A 7,774-nucleotide genomic window follows, 5' to 3' on the forward strand; every position below is an offset into this window, starting at 1 on the left:
CTGGCGGGTTAAGAGTTTCTAGAAGGGAAAGGGATCTGGCTGGAGCTCCTTTTCGGGGAGACGTGGCGGAGGGTGACGTGGCCCAATAGGAGTCCTGATGTGCGGGGCTCCGGCCAATGGCGAAGCTCCACGTCGATGAAAATACCGCATTGAAGGAATTGCTACGTGCAGCGCGGCAGGTTGACTTGACGATGCTGGTAAACGCTTTGCCTGCCGTGGCCCATGGGCATAGCTAAATCCCGCACTGCACACATTTATGTTGGTCTAGATATTGTGTCGTGAGAAAGCATTCCAATTTTGCACATCGTTTGTGTGGTGTGGAGACTAAAATTGTGGTTTGTGGTACCCTTTGTGCATGTTACCGAGTTTTTGTGATGAATTCAGTTTAACTGTATAGACATGATGTGTTTTGCTTCTTTGCACTACTATGAATGTTTATCAATAGTAAGGCCTTAATCAATAGAACGATAGCCTTTTTTCGCAAAAAAAAGTTTGCCCCTTGTTCCATTATCCTTGTTCCATTATGTGAGTGGCCATATAACTTTCACATAAGTTAACATATGGTTGATATATTAAAATAAATTAAGATCTACTGAAGCGGGTGGATCAACCGCTTAAGTGCTCCACCGCATTATCGTCTCTCTCTCTCTCTCTCAAGTTTTGTTTTGGCTTAGGCTAGCCATGCTAGTATCATAGCAAGTATCATGCATATTGGTCCCACAAAAATGCTGATGTGGCAGCTAATTAAGGAAGAGAGAGGAGATTAGATACTGTATCATAGCGCATGTCACGAGAAAAAGTTAATACCAAACAAATCTTGTGCATAAATTTGCATTGAGATTCTAAAAAACAATAAATATAGCATGACTATGATACTACTTCATGATACTACCCACTATAGAGATAGTACCGTACACAAGTATCATATGCATGATACTACTACATGATACTTACCACTATGGTCAGCCTTATTGTCCTGTTCACAGTGTGGTATGCCCTTACACGTGTCCCGTCATATGTGTTATGCCTTTCATTATACCTCTCACTGCTTCGAGTTTGGTATATTGGCTTTAGCATCGCCATGGTTTCAATATATGTGTTACTTTCTTGTCTAAAAAGTGTAACAATACATATATGTCTATAAGTGATTCTCTAATTAGGTCTTTGAATATGTTATACCATCTCAAATAATTTGATTAAGATTAAGTCAACCTGTTTCCATCGACTTGAAAATTTCTCATCTGGAATGCCATATTTTGTGAACTTCATTAGTTCCATACATGCAACTTCTAACAGGTAGGAAACAAAAGAACTACATTTCTTAAGAACCCGCCGGCTTGCATTGTTCTCGTCCCTCAAGTAGAGACTAGCAAAGAAAACAATCTCCAATACTTCTAATTATAAATCAAAAGAAACCCATAAGACGTCGAGATAATTTTACCAATATGGAATCAAAGTTGCTTGACGGCGCACAACAATCATCTACCTTAGTTGGATATCACAAAATGCTCTACCCTATCCGGTTGTTCTATACAAGAAGGGACCCTCCATGGAAAATTGATGCAAAATGGATCTTGAGAGTAAATAAGCAACACTCATGGTTTGGACCTAGAAGCCATTAAAAAAATGGAAGGAACCAATCAATTTTTATTGCTCCATACAAATGTCTTATCCGAATGCTCTAGCCATCAATTGAGGTAAGTTTCTATATGATCATGAGGCCTATCGGTTGGCGAAGTTGCAGAAAATGCCAAGATGAGGTTTAGGTCGAGATGGCGTCGGTCAAGAAAGCTCGAGGATGGGCACTATTGTAGTTTTCGGGAGCACAATGGGGAGACGCGGGGGTGGTCAGGGTGTTGTTGAGAGAGCGAAAGAGAAACAACATGAAGACGTGACCCTGGATGATTTGCTCTCTGATTTTTGCAAGCCAGTTACTTGTTAAATCTATTGAAATATATGATGGGGGAGTGGGCGTGGGGCTTGTTTGCTGAAGTTGGATCGGCTGGTGATTCGTTGCCAAATTTTGTGTGGGTCAAATAGTGCGAATGGGATGAAAACGTAGAATTCAACCTAACGGTCTTTATTGAGTTGGGGGTGGAGAGGTGGTATGAGAAGGAAATGGGATGAGCCACCACCACCAGGTCCCCGTTAATAATAAAGATATTTTGGGTTTAGATGTATCAGGCGAGGACATTTAGATTTTGCACATTGTTTGTGCGGTGGGCAAATTTAAGCTTTTTTTTAAAGAATAAACAGGCCTTGCATCGGTTCCATTTAAGAAACCACATAGCCATTGTTTTTACAGCTGCAGTTTTTGTTCAAACCAGGGGCGCGCCACCACACCCCTACAGTGCCCCCACGGTCACAGGGCACATCGTGACCCGATGCTTCACATCCACCATCCAATGGTTAGAAAAGAAACAGAGGCCCCGAGTCAACCTCCACGCGGCTGCGATGGGCAAGCTCCGCCACCGCACGGACTGTCTACTCTACGCGGCCGCGACGGGCGTCTCTGTTCTGCTCCGCTTCGGCGGCTCTCTCCGTCCAATACGACGTCCTCCCCTGCATGCTTTGACGGCCCCATCCGACGAAGCCCTCCAAAGGCCGAAGCCCACCTCCAGTGGCCTCCTCTACACCCATCATCCGAAAAATACAATCAATACAGTATACATCGTCAACAACCCAGGTAATGCAAAATTGCAACCGGCTACCTGTAGAAGTGCTCAGGGCTGGACGGGCGATGCCATCATAGCGGGGCGGAGGAGGTGGTCGGAGCGTGGCAGGGGGAGGGGAGCTGGTCGGCGTCGGGCGGAGGAGCTGGTCGGTGACTCGCGTCGGGCGGTGACTCGGCGTCGAGCGGAGGAGGTGGTCGGCGTGGGGAAAGATGGTTTGCCGGCGCCGTCTGCACAACCCGAGTCCGTCCGGAGCTTGCTCTGTCCTCCCTTCCCGCGGTGGCGCCGGCGGCGGCACAACTCCGCCCACATTTTTTTTCCTCTTCCCGCTGGATGTCTAGTTCGTAGTTCCTTTGATTTTTTGGCTCGAATCGTTTCTTCCCGTGGAGAAGGTTGATTCGGGCCCTCTGTTTCTTTTCTAACCATTGGATGGCAATGGATGGTGGATGTGAAGCATCGGGTCACGCTGTGCTGTGACCATGGGGGCACTGGATCTCAGTCCTACCAACACTCCCCTACTTAAAGGTCTTACACCCAAACTTAAAGATTATACAACTAGAGAAGAGGGGAGTGATGTTTTGGCACATGGGAGCGTATACTCCCTTTATTTCGAAATGCATGTTAGATACATTTTGAAATGTTAAAAAATTTGGAGATGTACATGTAAATTTTTTTGTCTAAATTTTTTAACACTTGGAAATATGTTTTTATAGTAGAGGGATCATACGCACCCGGGAGCCGAATTGAGTTTCTGTAGAGAAGAGAAACTACGGATAACCTGTTCAAGCCTACAGAGATCGGAACACAAAATTGATAATGTGTAACTGAGATTTTGTGATGAGACCGTTTTTACCTTGTTTGCTTGTTCCATTCTATTACCATTTAACTGATAGTTTGAACTCGCACATCCAGCAGGCAGATAACTTATCAACGCCAATTATGCTCTTCTTCGCCTACAACAATATCATATATCTCACAAGAAATGAAGAAATAGATTGGCTCATTGACATGTAGTCTGTTCCTGTTCTCGTGTCCTTCTGCACCCTTGCACCATGATGTAGCCTTGCCACTTTGGGCCTCCCATATCAACAAAAATTCAGGATTCCTCACTTGGTGATCGTTTGAAAAAATAATGAAAAACTTAATTTTGATGATGAGAAGCTGAAATTAACGCTATCTTCACATGGAGACAGAGCGCCCAAACGCATGTAGAAATGCCAATCCCATTATAAAGAGCTTACGAAGGAAAGGAGACATGTATGAAGTAATAACTATACTGATCAGGACCGTGGTACATATTAGTGAATGGGTTCGGCATACACCTCATCTAACGTCGATTACGAAATGTAGAATCTCTTAGATCCAGCTTCAACTTGACAAGTTACCACCAGGCCAGATCAGGAGTTCAGGACCACGTGTGTATCACAGGAATTATCCATGAAACCTGGTTTGCTCTGTACCTGGACCTGGAGGTACTGACCAACAACAACGAACTGCAGCGGCCGTCTCCTGATCAGAACAAGGCTAGTCACAACTCACAAACTTTGCTGTGATGGAGGTAGTTCTCAATATCGTGAGGTGTGTTGGCTGAGAAAACCCCTGAAGGATCTGGTCTCGGTTATCATTGATCGTTGTAAGAATGCAATATAAGTGAGCACGTCTAAAAGGACTAGTTTGCTAGAAGGTTAGCAGAGTTGTGTGGATTTGACGGAACAAATGTTAATAGGCCTCCTAATTTATAAATCTATTGAACATTATGTACAAAAAGCTGGAATAGCTCAGTTGGCTAGAGCGTGTGGCTGTTAACCACAAGGTCGGAGGTTCGAGCCCTCCTTCTAGCGATTTTTATTCGATTTTTTTATTCCAATATAGTTTATCTACTGCACGTGATAAAATAGATGCATTTGAGAGGAAAACAAATTTTCAGATATCATAGAGTATGTCATCTGTTCCAATTCCAATGTAGTTTAAAAACTTCTGAAAAGGAGTTACACATGTATTGTTTACATAAAAGTTCCCTCCTTCTAGCGATTTTTATTCGATTTTTTTATTCCAATATAGTTTATCTACTGCACGTGATAAAATAGATGCATTTGAGAGGAAAACAAATTTTCAGATATCATAGAGTATGTCATCTGTTCCAATTCCAATGTAGTTTAAAAACTTCTGAAAAGGAGTTACACATGTATTGTTTACATAAAAGTTCCCTCCTTCTAGCGATTTTTAATCGATTTTTTTATTCCAATATAGTTTATCTACTAACATTCACGTGATAAAATAGATGCATTTTAGAGGAAAACAAATTTTCAGATATCATAGAGTATGCCATCTGTTCCAATGCCCTCCTTCTAGCGATTTTTATTCGATTTTTTTATTCCAATATAGTTTATCTACTGCACGTGATAAAATAGATGCATTTGAGAGGAAAACAAATTTTCAGATATCATAGAGTATGTCATCTGTTCCAATTCCAATGTAGTTTAAAAACTTCTGAAAAGGAGTTACACATGTATTGTTTACATAAAAGTTCCCTCCTTCTAGCGATTTTTATTCGATTTTTTTATTCCAATATAGTTTATCTACTGCACGTGATAAAATAGATGCATTTGAGAGGAAAACAAATTTTCAGATATCATAGAGTATGTCATCTGTTCCAATTCCAATGTAGTTTAAAAACTTCTGAAAAGGAGTTACACATGTATTGTTTACATAAAAGTTCCCTCCTTCTAGCGATTTTTAATCGATTTTTTTATTCCAATATAGTTTATCTACTAACATTCACGTGATAAAATAGATGCATTTTAGAGGAAAACAAATTTTCAGATATCATAGAGTATGCCATCTGTTCCAATGTAGTTTAAAAACTTCGGAAAAGGAGTTACACATGTATTGTTTACATAAAAGTTTCAGGAACAAAAGATAAGTCATGTGTCTTATGTGAAAACGAAGCAAGAATGGTGCAAAAGGGTCCGGTGGAAACATACTTTTGGTGCAAGGTCTGGGTTTCTGGCCCTCCCTGGGACGTCAGCGACAAATCCAATCTGAAGGTGCTATGGTGTTTGAAACTCCCAGGCACTGTTCAAAATATCGGCCGAGATACCGATTTATCGGCCGATTTATCGGCCGATTTATCGTGAATCTGGTGGTAACCGATAAGATTTTGGCATCTCGGCTAACTTATCGCTACACCGATATTTTGGCCGATTATCAGTCTGATGAACGATATTTTGGCCGATTTTCAATGAATTTTCGCTGAAATTCTGTCTAGTAGTCATTATTTTTGTTTTATAGTCTTGTAGAACTATACATTAGCTCAAAATTTCTATTTTTATTGATTCAAATGCAAGGAATCAAGGTAATACTTCTGTTCAATGCTTCAATATTATCTATGCATAGCATATTATGGAAAATTTTGTGCTGAAAATTAGAATTTACAATAAATTAAGCCGATAAATGGCCGACCGATAAAATCGATTAATCGTCCAATAAGCGATTAATCTTCATTTTGAAGCTGACCGATAAGTTAGCGATTCACGATTTCTTAAACATTGCTCCCAGGCAAGATTAAAATCTTCTTATGGCCTGCTTTACATGGTGTTGTTCTTCTAAAATCTATTCTCGTGAAACACCACATTGGCTCCTCGGGCCAATGTCCAATGTGCATGCAATGTCCAGAAGATGTGGCTCATCTCCTTTTCCAGTGTGACGCGGAGCATCAAATTTGGACGTCATTGGGAATCGTTAATTCAGTCGAGGAGGCGATGACAATTGACTGCGCAGGCTCAGCAGTCTTGGAGCATTTGTTGGGCAGAAATGATAGGATGCTCCTAGGCTTCGATAATGTTAGGTACAAGGAGGTAGTTGGGGCCACGTGTTGGTACCTATGGTGGATACGACACCATCGTACACACGGAGAATCGGTTCCTCCTATCTTCAGGTGTAAAATGTCAATTCTTTATGTCACTGCTAATGCGGCTAAGGTAGAATATCGCAAAAGAGACAAAATAGTAAAATATTCCGTAATTGGTTTTGTGGTTTTGAACGAAAGAACTGTCCACTAATGCTGCAAAGCTGGCCAGATTGCAAAACAAGCCGCTCGTACACTCTTTAAGCAGTTAGAGGATCCTATTTATAGTATGCTGGAAACTCTTTGCGCCTCGGCGGGATAGAAATTTCAGCACCAACTGCTCTCGCTAGCGCCAATGCCACCACATCGTGAGCTCAATTCCACAATGATAATGCTCGATTCTGGCGTCAATCTTCCATTTTGGATGAGGAGATTCAATTCCTTGCATCAACTTTTTTTTTATTTCTAGGCATCAATCCTAATTACTTTCGGCCGTCATTGTTGGTGCCCCAGCTGTCAACCTCGTCCACTAGGATGAGAACGGTGTGGAGACTGGAGAGGGTTGAGCGTGACCGCACATTTGTGGTATGCGCTGGAGATGCTCTTGTAGCATTATTTCTTTCTTTTAATATCGTCAACTTTTCTTGGGAGACCAAGCAAATGTGAAGTAAGTAGATTAAAATGCCACCTAACTTGATCAGGATATTCCCTAACTTCTCCTTTGCGGCGTTACGACCTAGGGTTCTGGCGACTAGGGTTTTTCTTCCCCGCCGCTGGACTTCTTGCCGGTACGGAGTCCAATTCTTTCCCGGGGAGGTGCTTGTAAGAGGACCGGTCTCTGTCACGTGAGGAAGAAGTGTAGATCGGTCTCGATCACGCGAGGATCCTCTCGCACGGTTTTCTCGCAATGTGGAATAGGGTTTCCCGGAGGTGGCCATGGCGACTTCTTCGGAAAGTTCATCTAATGCACCAGGGGAACCGGGGGCAGCGCAAGGAGAGGTAATCCAAGACATGCTCCAACGTCTGAGGATTGAAGAAGATGGTGATGATCTGGTGTTCCAAGAACAGGAAGAGGTCCCGAGGGAGGGACTGAAGTGGTTTGCTTTGGTGAGAGTTCATATAGGGAATTACTTCAGCCCTCAGACGTTTGAACAACACATGAAAACTGCTTGGAGTCCGGCAAAGGAGATCAAGATCAAACCTTTGGAAGAGAATCCATTCTCGATTCAATGATTTTGTCTGGGTGAATGGTTAA

At 42.3% G+C, this 7,774-nt stretch overlaps 1 non-coding gene across 1 annotated transcript; it reads left to right on the forward strand.

The window, feature by feature from the left end:
• The first annotated feature begins 4,439 nt into the window (after positions 1 to 4,439).
• Positions 4,440 to 4,513, forward strand: TRNAN-GUU. Its single transcript has one exon. It is a non-coding gene; the product is annotated as a tRNA-Asn (tRNA).
• The last annotated feature ends 3,261 nt before the right edge of the window (positions 4,514 to 7,774 follow it).

The sequence above is a fragment of the Lolium rigidum genome, chromosome 4, assembly GCF_022539505.1.
Source record: "Lolium rigidum isolate FL_2022 chromosome 4, APGP_CSIRO_Lrig_0.1, whole genome shotgun sequence".
NCBI classification, from domain to species: Eukaryota; Viridiplantae; Streptophyta; class Magnoliopsida; order Poales; family Poaceae; genus Lolium; species Lolium rigidum.